The sequence below is a fragment of the Jaculus jaculus genome, chromosome 11 (genome assembly GCF_020740685.1).
Source record: "Jaculus jaculus isolate mJacJac1 chromosome 11, mJacJac1.mat.Y.cur, whole genome shotgun sequence".
NCBI classification, from domain to species: domain Eukaryota; kingdom Metazoa; phylum Chordata; class Mammalia; order Rodentia; family Dipodidae; genus Jaculus; species Jaculus jaculus.
The window spans coordinates 105005472-105022753 of NC_059112.1; the positions used below are offsets into that span (position 1 = coordinate 105005472).

A 17282-nucleotide genomic window follows, 5' to 3' on the forward strand; every position below is an offset into this window, starting at 1 on the left:
AAAGTATAATGACACTTGTGTGTGAGGATGTCGTGATGAAACCCATTATTCTGTGCACTAACAAGCTAATTTAGGGCTAGAGAGATGGCTTAGTGGTTAAAGCGCTCACCTGCAAAGCCCAAGGACCCATGTTCAACTCTCCCAGTCCCACATAAGCCAGACGCACAAGGTGATGCAAGCACACAGGCGGCCCATGCATGTGGAGTTCAATTACAGTTGCTAGAGACCCTGGCACGCCAATTCTCTCTCTCTCTCTCTCTCTCTCTTGCTCTCGTTCCTCACATAAAAAAGGCCAGTTTGTTGGGCTTGTCTTAAAAAATAGTTAATTTAAAAGGTAACAAAAGATAAAACAGGGCTGGAGAGATGGCTTAGCGGTTAAGCGCTTGCCTGTGAAGCCTAAGGACCCCGGTTCGAGGCTCAGTTCCCCAGGTCCCACGTTAGCCAGATGCAAAGGGGGCACACGTGTCTGGAGTTCGTTTGCAGAGGCTGGAAGCCCTGGCTCGCCCATTCTCTCTCTCCCTCTATCTTTCTTTCTCTCTGTGTCTGTCGCTCTCAAATAAATAAATAAATAAATAAAAGATAAAACATACTGATGGCCAAGAAAGCCTTCGTGATGCCCGTTTAGATCATGGAGAGACTATCAGAGCCACTTGTCAGCAAGGTTAATGAAGCTTAGCTATGAGAGTCACCTGAGTCATGACGAAGACACCGAGGAAAGGCTGAGTCACATTCTGTAAGGCTGGGTGTGGACTAAGTTCTGCATTATTTATTATTATCATATTATTACTAATACTACTATTATTTTTCTCCAGGAATGGTAGAAAATTCTAATTTAAGGAATGTCATCATTTGCGTTGCTGAGACTGAACCCAGGGCCTCCCACATGCTAGGCATGTGTTCACGCACGAGGACCACAGCCCCAGTCAAGCTCTCGGATGGGCTCTAAAGCCCAGCGGGGCCCAGGTTTGAAAGACTTCTCAGTAAAGTCAGGGGACACATTTCCAGCAGTGCGCAATGGTGAAACGAGCATCAGCACCTAGAGGAAGAGCTAGCAGTTACGGGTGAGGACTGGCAGGTTGGTGTGGCAGAGGTTGTTCGGGATTTGCAAAGGACACGGAGATTGATTTGGGAGTTTTCTGGTAGATGTGATGTGCGTGCACACGTGCGTGTGGGTGCTGATGTATATGTGTAGAGGCCAAAGGTTATCACCAGGTATCTTCCTTTATTACTGTCCACCTTACTTCTATAGCATAGTGTCTCACGGAAGCCAGAGCTTACCAATTTGGCTGGTCCAGCTAGTCATCTTGCCCTGGGGACCCAGTGACTCTGCTTTCCAAGAGCTGGGCTGAAAGGAGTTGTACATAGGTGCTGGCCCTGAACGTGGGTCCTCAGGCATCTGCAGCATGTCCTTCCCCACCAAGCCACCTCCCAGACCAGTCTGACGCTTCTATGGAAGCAGAAATTGAGCTCACTGATTTGTGTCTTATGAAGTTCATGGGATTCTGAGGCAAACACCTGTGAGGACCACTCTCTGAGGAGCAGTGTTTCATTTTCCATGAAAGGTGTCAACCTTACAAATTGAATTCGCGTATTTATCTATCCATCCCCAAAGTGATCCATCAATCTGTCCAACCAACAAGATGGGTGAATTCATCCATCCATCCCATAAATCCACACACCCAACCATTCGAAATGGAACACACATGCCCTGTACTTCTACAGTATTCCCTGCTGGACACAAGAGATCTGATGGAAATTATAGGTATCTGGACTTGTTTTAGTCTCTTGTACAGCTATTTCCTGCAGGTCAAAACTTTCTTTCCTAGAGGGAAGAGGGGAAGCCCTTACATTGGGAAGCCAAGGAAACTTACAAGGCTCTGAAAACTCACAAAGCTTAGAAGAGCTACAAGTCCCCTTCCCAAGGATATAAAATCATTGTCCAATTGCTGGGGGAGGAGACTCTCTGGTGGAGCTGCCTGCAAGTTGCTCAAGGAGCTCCAGGGATGCAGCTTCCATGAATTACCTAGGATGGCGTGGTGAGGCAGCTGCCTCCGAGTTACCCGCCATCCTGGAAGTGCCCCTTCACCCATGTTCCTGTAAGAAACTCCAATAAGCCCAGTGTTTAACTAAGCTGGACTTGGGTGGAATTATTGCTTTGGCCTCTTGTTGGGTTTCCTCTGTGGGGTGAATAGATATTTGTTCTCATCTCCCTCACAACATCTCTATACAAGTGTTTCAACTGGGGGTAATTTTGTCCCCTCAAGGGACATTGGGAAATATCTAGAGACAGTTTTGGTTGTCACAACTTGGGGGGAGGAGGCATACATACTATGGAAATCTAGCATGTGAAAGCCAAGGAAGCCACTAAACACTCTACAAAGCACAGGTCAGCTCTCAAGAAAGCCAACAGCATTGAGGCTAAGACATTTCTTTAGACAAGTGAGTTCCACCTGGGCAGAGGCTCTACAGGGAGTAGCCGAGGCACTCCAAGGTCACAGGAGAGTGCCTGGCCTGTATAAGAATTCAGCGGCCGAGCCGGGTGTGGTGGCGCACGCCTTTAATCCCAGCACTCAGGAGGCAGAGGTGAGAGGATCACTGTGAGGTCAAGGCCACCCTGAGACTACATAATGAATTCCAGGTCAGCCTGGGCTACAGTGAAATCCTACCTTGAAAAACAAAACAAAAATTCAGCAACCATTTAAATGGACAAGAAAATGGTGACACAAAAATGACAACTTCACTATAAGAAGTTAAACAACCCAGTTCAAAACTGGGCAAATGGCTAGAGAGTCAGAGAACCAGCAAGCAAAAGGAATCTCAACTCTCTCAGCGGTTTGGGATGACAACATGATGCTAAATTCACCCTCACTAGAAAGGCCATAGTAACAAAGAATCAGTAAATGTGGGTGAGGATGTGGGGACACTGAGAGGCTCCAGGGGAGGGAACTGCTAGAGGGAATGCAGACACTGTTGTCAGCTGTGGGAGGCTGTCTGGGAGGTTCTCAGAAAGGGAGTCATCACACGGTCCCTGAGGTCAACTCCTTGGCATATACTCGGGAGAAGTGAGAGTAGATCATTAAGCTGACACCCATGCATGCGCGTCCGCAACAGCCGAGATGCAGAGACGACAGAACTGATGGACAGACGAGACCCTGCAGTCTGTCCCCACAGCAGACTATTCTACATCTCTGAAAAGGGATGAAGAACTCATTCGTGTCAGACCACGGGGAGCAAAGCGCAGCAGACAACACACACTGTGCGGGAGTCTGCGTGTGGAACGCTGGGACTGGCAACACACGGCATTGACAGAGAGGGCCAAAGCAGCTGTCACAGGCGGGGAGAACAGCAGATGTGGGTCTTCTGATGGGGCGAGGACGGGGCCTGGAACTAGGTAGTGATGATGGAGGACGGCGTTATGGATGTGCCTAGTGAACTTCCAAATGACAAAAAGGCTCAGTTTGGTGTTATGCACTGAATGGATACTGAGAATGTGGTACGCAGACACAACGGAATGCTACTCAACTACATGAAAAATGAAATTTGCTGGAAGATGGATGGACCTGGAAATAATTATATGAAGTAAATAGATCCAAACTAAGAAAGACCAAAGCGGCATGTTCTCTCTCATACACAGATCCTAGTTTGTAACGGGCTAAAAGAACGGGTCTGTATGGGACAAACGTGGGTACAACCTATAAAGGTAAAGGGATAACCAAGCAGGAATATAAAGAGATGAGCAGTCAGGGGAATGAGGGAAGGGGAAAGGACACATGAGACATGTAAACAGAAGGGAAGAGGTACTGGGGGAAGAGAAAGTGGAATGCACGATACTTTAATCTCTGTATCCAACTAAAAATAAAATAAAAAATGAAATGAAATTTGCACACTAATTATAAAACTGTGGATGCTGTGCTGTTAATTTGGGACACAGGGACGGAGAGGCAGGTGTGAGCTCCACTTGCCAGGAAAAACCTGCGGGCAGGAAGCCCAGCCGCACGGGAGGTCCACGCGGAGCTCGTGCATGAGTGGAGAGAGGACAGAGGAGGACTGTTTCTGGCTCCGGGCAGCACAGATTCAAGGGTCATTCCCTATACAAGAAGGACTGGGGCTGGGGAGACCCTCAGTGAGTAAAGCGCCAGTGTGAGGACTGGAGTTTGGGTCCCCATCACCTACATAAAGCTGGACATAGTGGCGGGCACCTGCACTCCCAGCGTGGGGGAGGCAGAGATGGGATGGTTCCTAGGGCTTGGGTGGTGAGCTTTAGGTTCACTACAAGAGCCTGCTTACAAAGGAAGGTGGATGGGCTGGAGAGGTGGCTTAGCCACTAAAGTGCTTGCTTGTGAAGCTTAAGGACCCATGTTCGACTCTCCAGGTCCCACTTAAGCCAGACACACAAGGTGATGCAGGTGTGCAAGGTTGCATGTGCACAAAAGATGGCGCACGTGTCTGGAGTTTGACTGCAGTGGCTGGAGGCCCTGGTGTACCAATTCTCTCTGTCTCTCAAAACAAACAAATGTGGACAGTGAGAACCTAATGTTGACCTCCAGCCCTCTCTACATGCATGCATGCATGTGTGTCCAAACACAGACAGATAGGTATATATGCATGTGTGAGCACACAAGCACACACACACAATGATGGTCCAAAGCTGGGTGTGGTGGCTCACACAATCCTAGCGTTCAGGAGGCTGAGGCCAGGGGATTGTCATAAGTTTGAGGCAAGTCTAAGCTACATATCAAGTTCAAGGTCACCTTGGGCTATATAGAGAATACTGTGTCATCCAGGGCTACATAGCAAGTCCTTGACTTAAGAAAAAAAAAAAACTGTTGTCAGGATAAATGCATATATTACTCTCACCAAACTGCCCTGAAAGCACTACACTTATGTTCATACTCATATATTAATGCTACTCTCACTTCTAGTTAGAGAAGCTTCTCTTTTCAGATGCCAATGACCACTGGGATGACCCAAAAGGCAACACAGTGCTGAGAAGAAGGGATGGAGGAGTGTCCAGCACTGAAACATCTCACACCCTCCAAGGCTCAGGGTCCATTGCGGAAGAGGTGGCGGAAAGAATGTAAGAGCCAAAGGAAGGGTACCACTCCTTACATACAGAAGTTGACCTCGATATCCAAGACCTCGCAGTGCCTAGCAATATCTACACAAGACCCTCATAATAGGAGAAAAAGATGACATCATCAAATTAAAAGAGAGACTAATGGAGAGCGGGAAGGGATATGATGGAGAGCAGAGTTGTGAAGGGGAAAGTTGGGGAGGGAAGGGAAATACCATGGTTTGTTGTCTGTAAGTATAGAACTTGTCAATATATATACAAAACAAAACAAAAACAAACAAATCAAAAGAAAAGGACCATAAAGTAGCTTTTGATGGACAATTTGCCCTTGGAAAGTGGGATCTTTCTGGGGAATGAACGTGTGATTGGAGGCCACGTCCTTGGAGTGTCAGAGGAAGTGATAAGAGACACAAGGAGGAGGAAGTAGAGCATGGTTCCTTCCACTCACTCTTCCCCCAGCTTTGTGCTGAAGACTCCTGCCTAGCACAGTGGTTCGGGGCACAGTGGACGCTGGGGGCTCTGGATCCAGCCTGCTTAGCCTATCTACGAGCCTCAGGGTCACCTACAAGGCTTTTGTCATTTGTCTCCTGGGTGGAGAAACTAGCAAGTGAAGGGAAAAGGAGGTGGGCTGAGGCCAGGGGTGACATTAATTACGTGCAGGATATGTACCAAGGGTCAGAACACAAGGTTCCACTGAATCCTCACGTTACCCAACAAAATAGCTTCTACTATTGCCCAACACTGATTCCCACTGTCATGTATTTGCCTTTTTCCTAATGTTCCTAACATTGTACTTATGTTTTAGGGAAGTGAGGCTCTCAGAGGCCAACATGGCTGACCGAGGCGGTCACATGGGGAAAGACAAGTTCAGCTTAGGTCAGTCCAATCTGACCCACCTCCATACACTCAGCCTGTATAGATAAAACCTCAATTTCCCATTTATTGGCTCTTGAACTCTCTGAAGGCTCAGAAGAACTGAGTTTCTGCCACTGGCAACTCTGATGTGAGGAAGTTTCTTCTTTCTGGGTTTGCGCTTGTTGCAAAGCACAGGAAACTGGCTTTTCCTCTTCGCACATGAACCTATTCATATAAATATATATATACATTTTCTTCATGCCTTTGCATCTCCAACCATGTAATTGATATATACTTATGCATTTTTATTAAAAAAATCAGGAGCTGGCTATGGTGGCGCATGCCTTCAATCCCAGTACTCAGGAGGCAGAGGTAGGAGGATCGCCATGAGATCAAGGCCACCCTGAGAATACAGAGTGAATTCCAGGTCAGCCTGAGCTAGAGCGAGACCTTACTTCAAAAACAAACAAAAAAAAAAAAAGAAAGAAAGAAAGAAAGAAAGAAATTGGGGCTAGAGAGATGGCTTAGTGGTTGAGGCAGTCACTTGCAAAGCCTAAGGACCCAGGTTTGATTTCCCAGATCCCAGTAAGGCAGATGCACACACACACAGATGCATCTGGGAGTTTGTTTGCAGTGAGACCATAGCATGCCCATTCTCCCCTCTCCTAATAAATATAGATAATAAAATAAAACCAAAAAATTGTAATACTTTATTTATTTGCAAGCAGAAAGAGAAAAAGGAAGGGAGGGAGGGCATGGTAGGACCTCTAGTCACTGCAAACAAACTCTAGATGCATGCACCACTTTGTGCATTTGGCTTTACATGGGTACTGTGGAATCAAACTTGGGTTATTCGGCTTTGCAGGCAAGAGCCTTAACCACTAAGCAATCTCTCCCCAGCCCTTACTTACATATTTTTAATGAGTCCATATTCTGTACGTTAATGCTGTGGCATTACTGTTTTCATGAAAATACACACCTGAGATGGTTCCAGGTCAGGGACCTCAATCTACTGTTCCTTTTCACTTGAATGTTACCCCTTCCCACACTGGAGTGGCAAAGCCCTGTAGTACATGTCCCCAAGTTATCTGCACATGTGAGAAGCATTTGCATAGCAGATTCCCTGACCTTAGGTAGCTGCGTCAAAGTGTCTTTGAGTGGTTTAAGTTTTGAGAGACTGCCTCTTGTTCTGAGGAAGGATCCAGAGGAAGCTGGTTTCTCAGACTGCTTCCTGATTCAGCATGTGTGCTGAGGACAGGACTGAGACATCTTTTCACCTCCATGCGCCCTGTCTTATCTGTAGAGTGGAAAGCCTAGTGTGGCCGATTAATGTGCTCTGCAGATGACAAAACTATGCTTAAACGTGAGGGACTAACATTGTCACTGACAGCTTGGGGAGATGGCATAGTGGCTAAAGGAACTTGCTTGTAAAGTCTGACAGTGTGGGTTCGTTCTCTAGTAACCTACACAAAGGCAGATGCACAAAGTGGCGCATGTATCTAGAATTCACGCAGTGGCAAGAGGACCCAGTGTATCCATACTTATAAACTCTCTCTCTCACTCAACTAAATAAGTAAGAACATTTTAAAAATAAAATAAAATAAAATTGCCATTGACATTGGAAGGCTCAGCAGCTGGACACCTCCTGATCTGCCATCAGACAGAAACCAGAGCAAGAAGCCTGTGTAAGAAAAGGGAGCTGTCTCAGCTCCGGTATCAGCCACGTTCCATGGCTGCACCATGGGTTCTCAATGGAGAGGGAGGGAGGGTGGAGGACTTTGTCCCCACCTGGAGATCTTTTATCCACTGAAGGGCTATTCCTGGCGTCTAGTGTGTACAGGGAAAGGAAGATGACAAATAGCTCACATGGACAGACCCAAACTCACACCTCACATGGACAGACCCAAACTCACACCCAAGAATCATCCAACCCAAGACTGTCAGCAGGGATGATGGTTAGTAATCGTGAACTAGACTCACCTTCATCTCATGACCACTGCACAGGTCACAAAGACAAGAGGGGAGACGGGGAGGCATGCACACCCTGTCCTGGGTCCCCAGGCAGCAACAGCTGATGGTTGGCTCTCGGCTCCACCTGACTGGGGATTGGGGGTCCTCTCTGCGCACTGTACTGTCTCCCTGGAAGGCTCGTTCTGTCTCCCACAGCCGGAGTTTGTGGTTGCCTCTGTCCTGCGGACTGTCTACAACAGGGGTCCCAGGGTGCATGTGAAAGCATTACTGCTCACCAGTGATGCGCTGCAGTTGAAATTGCGGCCACTGGTTCTGCTTATTCACTGTGCTATAAGTGCCTTAAAGGGTTAACTCATTCAGTGGGACTGGGAAACAGCCCAGTGGGTAAGAACACTTACTTGCTGCTAAAGCAGGAAGACCTGAGTTTGATCCCCATTGTCCATGGATTTACCCCCATTGTCCAAACATGTGTGCACAGGGCATGGGAATCAGCACACACATGTACATACAACATACCCTCTACGACACACAAAAATTTCAAAACTCATCTTACTTGGAGTATGAATAGTAAAAATAACTTCCCCAAGATCACACTTCAAGTTGGCAAACAGAGACTGATACCCTCACCTTGTACCTTGGACTTAGCTCTCAGGTGTACCTTGAAGTGTGACAGCCACTCCTAGCTGGACATGGACAGGGAAGGAGCATGGAGAGCTGCTTCCCAGATCTTCCCATTTCTAGGAATCTGGTCCCTGCTGCCCAGCTGAGTGGAAGAACAGCAGCATTTCAGCCTTTTTTCCTCACCCCATGCCCTAAGAAAGGGTGCAGGGCTCTGAGCTGGGGGAGGCTGTCCTGCAGGGGACTGGAGCCAGACAGAATGAGCAGGGGAGGAGAGGGAAGGGAGGTGACTTCTTCAGAGTTTGTCAAAAGTTCCAAGAACAAAGCGAGCCACACACCTGAGCTCTCTGTGGAGGTCTGCACCCCAGCACATTCCCAGTGATGCTATCTGCTATGTGGAATCAGTCTTGATTCCGGCAGGCCGACACTGGAAGTGAGCTCCAAAAAGCTCAGGCGGGAAGAAAGTGGAGTGCAGACACCCAGGACTGGCTGCAGCAGGAGACTGCACGCTGATGGTCTGAGCCCCACCTCTGCTCCCTCGGTGCGTGGGTTTTAGGAGCTTTGGTGTTTTCTAGAACAAACGAGACACCTTGCCCAGCGGCGCCCGTTGCAAGCGTGAAGACAAGCTGGTGCTGAGAAGCAGGCACAATCCCATGGGCTCTGCAGTAGCTGTGCCAGCTTTGTTACCCACTGGCTGGGTGACCTTGAACAAGTTTCTTCCCTTCTTTTGCCTCCATTCGTTTTGACTGTCAAACTGAGGGGTGGGCTCTTTGATCTGGACGCCCTGTTACATTTTAGGACTGCAGATGGATTCAGATTGATCTGGCCTCCCTAGCGCTGACCTCTTTGGCCTCCAGAGCCACATTTCCCCTAAGACACCAGCAGCAGGAAACCCAGCTCCGCAACAAGGTAGACGTGCTGCTTTCCCTTACTCCTCAGTCTCGCCCACGGAGCCTCCTCAGGCCACAGAGTCCTGTCCCTAGTGCAGCTTCGTCACGGCAACAAAGCCAGCACTGTCCCCAAGCCAGTGGACAGGCCCAGAAGCATCTCTCTCTTTCTTGGCTGAATGCCCAGGGAATTCCACCAGGCGATAGCCACAGGCGTTGCCAGGGGGGCAGACCCAGAGAACACATGCAAGGCTCTTGGCAGAGGCCCCGCAGCCCCCCTCTGCACTGACACCCCTTGCCCAACGGGGATGGAGGGCGGGCTGAGGAGGGAAACATGGAGCACAGCCTTTTAAATGTGTGTTGGTGAAGGTGGGGCTGGAAAGCGTCCCTGCTGGTCCTGCTGCGTCCTCCGAGTATGGAGGTTCCTGGGAGGGACTCTGGGCCCAGGATCACAGTTTAAAGGGCTTCAGTATGTCTTTGCTGAGGCCACTCGGTGAGGAGGAGGGGGGTGGAATTGTCAGGTGGGGTACTGAGTGGGAGTGCAGTTAAAATGGGGTGGGAAAAGTGTGGGGGGGGTAGGGGAAGATTTGAGTGAAAGGATAGGGGAGGGCTAGACATCTTGGCCAAGCACAAGTGTCCTATCTGAGTAAACACCCCTTCTACGCCTTTATGAGGTGAAGGGGGGTCCCTAAGAACCTTTAGTGTGGTGGGTGGGAGCCCTGTGGCCTCTCCTGGGGTGAGGAAGGGTCTAAGGTTAGGTGATTCATCTCTCTCCAGAGCCCCTCAGGTGCCCGTGCAAGGAGGGCCTTGTGGGGTTGGAGGGTGATGGGCAGAGCCTTTGCTTTGGTATGTCCTTGTGTTAGGACAGGGGCTTCTCCGCCAGGACTTCCACTGTGCTGGGGGACAAGACTTGTGTAGCTGAGAGGCCTCTCCCATCTGGACGTGTAGATGAGAGATGAGACCCAAACACTTTAGTAATAATGGAAGGCTCTAGATACCAGGGAGGAAGGGAGAGGGCGTGTGTGTGTGTGTGTGTGTGTGTGTGTGTGTACTCACCAGCGCACGTAAGGGTAAGTGAAAGAGGGGACCACCCTGCAAGGCTGCGCTCGGGAGGAAGGGCCGTTTCTGAAGGGCAGAAGAAGCCCTTTTGCTGCTGTCTGAGGGATGGAGACTGGGAGATCCTTTCCTTTCCTGCGGAACGCGCCTTTAGATGGAGGGCCCGGATTCTCCGGAAAGATGCTCTGGCTTTGCTCCCTGGGGGCAGGGCTCCCCTCCGAAGGGCCCACCCCATGCTCCCCAGGGCATTCGCACTTACCTCCGGGCACCTGCTCTGTTCGGTGGACTCCAGCCCACCTGTCTTCAGACTTGCAGATATGCTTCCAGCGATCCGAACTGCTCCTGGCATCTGCTAGGCTTCCCCCAGCGACTCGCCCGGCTCCCAGGCTCCGCCCAGGCGCCCTGGCCAATCAGCGCCGCCGCCTCTGGCCCTGGCTCGAGCCGGAGCCAATGGGAGCGACCGCCACGGGCCACCGCCCCCTGGGGGGGGGAGCTGGGTGTGGGGGGGGGGGACAGAGTCCGGCCTTTGCCCGCGGGATGCACCGGGGGTCTAGGAGGAGGGGCAGCGAGGGCCGGGGACACAGCAGCTGCGAAAACAGCAGTAGTGATGAAGCCGGGCGTCTCATGCCCAAAGGCGGGGACCACTCTCCAGGCTGATTTAACCTGCACCTTTACTACACTCCCATCTCCAGAGACCCTAGGACCCTTGGGGCTGCAGGCCAGGGTGTAGCTGCCCCCTCTCCCGCACGGGCCACGATCCTGTCTCTCTAGCCCTGGGATCCCAGGCTACGCACCTCTGCCCGCCCCACGTCCACTACTCAGAGACCTCTCAGCCCTATGACCATGGCCAGCTCCACAGACCGGGAAGGACAGATGACTCGCGCACAGCAGGGCGGCCGAGAGTGCTGGACTCCGAGTCAGAACAGCCGCACTGTCTCCATCCTCTATTTCCTCGCTGGTCACTGGAGACAGTGACCAGGAAATCTCCTTTGTGGTGGAAATCAAATATCAGATGTGGAGGGGAAATTTGTTAATTTCAAAGCAATGTGAGTAGTTGTTCAAAACGGCGTGGGTCACTCAGCCCCACAGCCCTTCCTTCCTTTCTCTCTTCCTTCCCCCTTCCTTGCTACCCTCCATCCTTTCTTCCTTATTTTTTGAAATGGTTTTTTTTTTTCCAGAGAGCGAGCGAGCGAGCGGGGGGGGGGGGGAGAGAGAGAGAGAGAGAGAGAGAGCGCACACGCACACCAGGACCTCCAGCCAGACCCATGTGCCTCCTTGTATATATGGCTTTACATGGGTGCTGTGGAATCGAACCCAGGTCCATAGGCTTTGCAGGCAAGCACCTTAACTGCTAAGCCATCTCTGCAACCCTCTTTTCCTTCTTTCTTTCCCTCCCTTCCTCCCTCTCCTTCCTGACTTCCTCTCTTTCTTCTCTTCCCTTTCCCTCCCTCCTTCTTCCTCAGCTATACAGTGAATTCAAGGCCACTCTGGGCTACATGAGATCCTGTCTCAACACAACAAAAAATTACAATAAAATTGAATGAATGAGGAACGATCTCATTCTTGCAATACCAGCACTGAAGAGACTGAGGCAGAAAGATCATGAGTCATGAATATGAGGCCTGAGTTACACACTGAAACCATGACTGTAATACACAAATAAATAACATAATAAGAAAACAAGAGTTGGGCTGGAGAGATGGCTTAGCAGTTAAGTGCTTGCCTGTGAAGCCTAAGGACCCCGGTTCGAGGCTCGGTTCCCCAGGACCCACATTAGCCAGATGCACAAGGGGGTGCACGCGTCTGGAGTTCGTTTGCAGAGTCTGGAAGCCCTGGCGCGCCCATTCTCTCTCTCTCCCTCTATCTGTCTTTCTCTCTGTGTCTGTCGCTCTCAAATAAATTAAAAAACTTAAAAAAAAAAGAAAACAAGAGTTACATATGTGTGTTGTGTTTGTGTGTGTGATGTGTGGAGAGTGTGTGGTGTGAAGTTTCCTTTTTGAGCTAGCAATCCAACCTGTGGGAGCTTACCCCAACACAATGAAGGGGCAAAGGGTAGATGGTAACGTGGTCTGCTGTCATTTTGTTTGTGAGAGAGCCACACTGGAAAACATATCCGGCACAGACTCAACGCACTGCCTGAAACAACAGAACAGTCCAGAAATGTTGTGCCAGTGTTTTCAGGGAATGCAGGCATTCACAGAAACAGTTTTCCCCAAGTCTGTAAAATTGGATCTAAACACACTGATGCTGATAGAGCATTCTGTGATAGTAGACATATATGTCTGGGCTTCTGTGGCAGCCACATGGTGGACACTGGCCACAAGGAGGCACTGACTCCTTGAAATGAGTGCTCCATTGAAACACTGAAATTTTAATTTCATCTAATTTTTGCTCCCCCCCCCCCAAGGTAGGATCTTGCTGTAGCCCATGCTGACATGGAATTCACTATGTAGTCTCAGGGTGGCCTTGAACTCACTGTGATCTTCCTACCTCTGCCTCCCAAGTGCTGGGATTAAAGCTGTGTGTCATCACATCTGGCTTTGTTTGCTTTTTGAGACAGGGTCTTGCTATGCAGCTCAGGCTGGCCTTGAACTTGTGATATACGTGTCTTAGTTCCCTAGTGCAAGGATTACCACTGTGTCACCATGACCGTCTAGTTCATCCTCGTTTTGGTCATGTGAATAGCACGTGCTGCGTGTCTGCAGACGCTCATGTGCTCGTGCAGAGACCGGAAGTCCTCCTCTATCAAGCTTCCTGTTCCTAAGACACAGTCTCTGACGGAACCTGGAGCTGCTCTTTTCTGTCAGACTGGCTGACCGGCGAGTCTCAGCAAACCTTCTGCCTCTGCTCCCATAGGACTCAGGTTACAGGTGCCTGTGGTCATGTCCACCTTTTGAACATGGGTGCCTGGAACCAAGCTCACTTGGTCTCGGGCTCTCTCAAGCCCTTTTGCTTGCCCAGTCAGCATTCTTATCTATTGAATCATTTCCCCAGGCACAGATGCATCTAACTTTAAGTTGAATAATTACATATAAGTGGGGCATGGTGGCTTATACTTGCCATCCCAGGACTTGGGAAGCTGAGGCAGGAGGCTCTCAGTCCAAGGCCAACGTGGTCTAATGAGTGAGTTCCAGGCCAGCATGAGCTACAGGGTGAGCTCCTGTCTCCATCCTCTCCCCCACACAGATCACATACGGAGTGGCTATCACACTGAACATCAAGGAAAGAGAGAGAAAGTGTCACTGGCATAAGTAGTAATCTCCGTGTGCTGAAATTGTGGATGATTTTCACATTGGCAGAAGCAGTGATCATGGGCTTAGCAGTTGAAGGCACTTGCTTGTAAAGCCTGACCGTCTGGGGTGCCAATCTGCAGTCAGGACCCTTATAAAGCCAGATGCACAAAATGGTGCATGCATCTGGAGTTCACTTGCGGTGGCTAGAGGCCCTGACACACTTATACTCTCACAAATACCCTTTCTCACAAATAAACATATTCTTAAAAAGCAGTAGTGGGCCGGGTGTTGCGATGCACATCTTTAATCCCAGCACTCAAGGGGCAGGGGTAGGCGGCTTGTTGTGAGTTCAAAGTCAGCCTAGGACTATACAGTGAATTCCAGGTCAGCCTGGGACAGAGTGAGACTCTACCTCGAAAAACAAACAAAAAAACAAAGTAGTAGTGATCTATGTGTATGAAAATGGACAATGACTCTTATTTTATTTGCAACTTGCTGAGGAGCTGTCTCAGTGGTTAAAAGCACTTGATACTCAAGCCTGCTGACCAGCGTTCAATGCTCAGCAACCAGGTAAAGTGGAGGAAAAGCAGGGCGCCAAGTCTGCACACGTGCAGCACGCACCACACATATTCTACATGCAAGCAAAGAAAGAGGAGCAGGGAAAGCACTTGAGAAGACACATCTCCCAAGCTGTCCAATGGCCGACAGGCCCGCGGCAAGATGCTCTACACTATTAGCGCTGGAGTCGGGCACATCGGGACCAGAGTGGACACCACTTCCCACTCACACGATGACCAGCAGGCAGCAATGGACACTAACAAGTGTTGGCGAAGACGTGGCGATTCTGGGAGCGCATGAGTTGTTGGGGGGGATGGGTGATGTAAACCAGTGCCACCACTCTGGGTAACAGTGTGCCGTTTCCTTAATAAGTTAAACACAGAATTGGGCTAGTATCCAGTAATCTCCCAGACACCTATCTAGAATTCAAAACAAGTGTTCAAACAGGAACAGCCTGAATGTGGAGACACTAGAAATAACTACCCAGTGAAAAGACAGACTGTGGTATAATCCCACAGAGGAATATTATTCTGGGGCTGGAGAGGTGTCTTAGCAGTTTCCCAAGGTGTTTGCCTGCAAAGCCAAAGGACCTCAGCTCGATCCCCCAGGACCCACGTAAGCCAGATACACAAGGTGGTGCATGCATCTGGAGTTCGTTTGCAGTGCCCGGAGGCACAAACACACCCATTCATTCTCTCTCTTTCTCTGTGTGTCTTTTCCCTCTCTCGCTCTCTCAAATAAATAAATTAAATTTTAAAAAAGAATTGTTCTGCTACAAAAAAGAACACAGGGATGATACATGCTGTAACATGGATGGGTCTTGAAAACAAATCTTCCACAAGCAGGAAGCGCCCACAGTGGGAATCCACAGTAACAGGCTTTGGCAGATGAGCCTGGCGGTGAGGGAAGTGGGGACTAAATGGGTACGGGTGAACTTCTGCGGTGACAAAAAGCTCTGAACCAGATGGTGTAAACATTTCTCGCGCTAAGTGGAGTGTGTCCAAGGACATTAAATTGTGCATTTTATGATGGTTAGATTTGTGTTATGTATATTTTACCATAATAAGAAATGGCTGCTTCAGTGGGGGCACAAGGTGGCTAAACAGGTAGCCACACATTGTAACATCTTTGTATGAATTTTGCGGCAGGATCTCATACATAGTTGAGGCTTGCCTTGAACTTGTGGCGATCCCCTTGCCACTGCTTTCCCAGTGCGGGCCTGCGTCACCACATCTGGCTTCACAACTTGCAACGTCCATTGTCACCAGCTTTGCTTGGTTACTTTCTCAGTTGCTTGGGTGGAGGATCTGACTAGAGCTCTCCTTCAACAGATAATGTATTTAGTAACCACTGAGCTGGGGTGCAAGGTCCTGCCACCAGCAGCCTCCATCCTAACGCTCGGAGACAGGCTGTAACAGGACAAACAGAAGAAAACTAGTTTCTAATGACATGCTCAAGAGAGCCGGGTATGGGGACTCACTCCTGAACAGGAAGCTTCCTCCAGGCTCTAATCTCCCCAAGCCTCAATGTGAACCTCTGTGGCCACCTAAGCCCCACAATGTCAAGGTCCCTTCTGTGACTGATGGTCATGACCAGCTGTGATAGGTCCAGTCCGTGTTCTCTATAAGCTCAGATGGGTGGGGCCATAGTGAGGCAGTCCCTGTGAGCAGATACAAGGGGGCCTGGTGGGCTCTGGATTTGTCCGGGCCAATAGAGAGGAAAAAGGGAGAGGGAGAGAGGGAGAGGAGGAGAGAGGGAGAGAGAGAGAGAAAAGATGAGGAGGAAGAGGAGGAGGAGAGAGTGGACCCGGACTGAGAAGAGTTGGTGGGGAGATTTTTGCACATTATTGAGAAGAGACAAGAGGAGACGAGAGGGGAGGGGAGGGGAGGGGAGGGGAGGGGAGGGGAGGAGGGGAGAGGAGAGGAGAGGAGAGGAGGGAGAGGAGAGGAGAGGAGAGGAGAGGAGAGGGGAGGGGAGGGGAGAAGGCGAGAGGAGAGGAGAGGAGAGGAGAGGAGAGGGAGGAGAGGAGAGGAGAGAGAGGAGAGGAGAGGAGGGGAGAGGAGAGGTGTTTTTTTGGCTTTTGGCTTTTGGCTTTTGCCTCTTAACTTTTATTTTTTGGCTCTTTGGAATTTACTCTTGGGTTTGTTTTCTTTGGGGAGACTTTGGTGTGGGATTTTTATTTTATTCCAGCTTGGTTTTCAGTCTTGATTTTTATTTTACTTTCTTTTGTTAACTACATCTTTCATTTCCTCTTTACTTTTATCTTTATTTTTTGTTCTTTTGCTTTTGGCTTTTTGTCTTTTACTTTATTTTTTGACTCTTTGGAGTTTACTTTCTGGTTCGTTTTCTTTGGGTAGACTTGGGTATAGGACTTCTGTTTTATTCCAGCTTGGTTTTCAGTTTTTATTTTTATTTTACTTTCTTTTGTTAACTACATCTTTCATTTCCTTTACACTTTTATCTTTATTTTTTGTTCTTTTGCTTTTGGTTTTTGCCTTTTAACTTTATTTATTTATTTATTTTTTGGCTCTTTGGAATTTATTTTCTGATTTGTTTTCTTGGGGGAGTCTTTGGTGTGGGATTTCTGTTTTATTCCAGCTTGGTTTTCAGTTTTTATTTTTATTTTGACTCTTTATTTTTACTTTCTTTTGTTAACTACATCTTTCATTTCCTTTTTTACTTTTATCTTTATTTTTGTTCTTTTGCTTTTGGCTTTTTGCCTTTTAACTTTATCTTTTTGGCCCTTTTAAATTTCTGGTTCATTTTCTTTGGGTAGACTTTAGTGTGGGATTTCTGTTTTATTATTGATTGGTTTCTGGTTTGGATTTTTATTTTGATTGTTTATTTTACTTTCTTTTGTTAGCTACATATTTTCCTTTATCTTTATTTTTTATTTATTTAAAAAAAATTTTTTTTTATTTATTTATTTGAGAGCGACAGACACAGAGAGAAAGACAGATAGAGGGAGAGAGAGAGAATGGGTGCGCCAGGGCTTCCAGCCTCTGCAAACGAACTCCAGACGCGTGCGCC

The 17282-nt window shown here is 48.7% G+C and overlaps 1 protein-coding gene across 2 annotated transcripts in view; it reads right to left on the reverse strand.

Annotated features, from left to right (window-relative positions):
• The window catches only part of Abat (4-aminobutyrate aminotransferase), a 120882-nt gene that overhangs the window by 88091 nt on the left and 15509 nt on the right, over positions 1-17282 (reverse strand). The window contains exon 1 of one of the 2 annotated variants that reach the window (XM_004652247.2): positions 10721-10841. The exons of the other annotated variant lie outside the window; for it this stretch is intronic. The gene's annotated coding sequence lies outside the window, so the exon portion shown is untranslated. Of the gene's footprint in view, positions 1-10720; positions 10842-17282 lie in introns of those variants that run through there. 2 annotated transcript variants of the gene reach the window in all.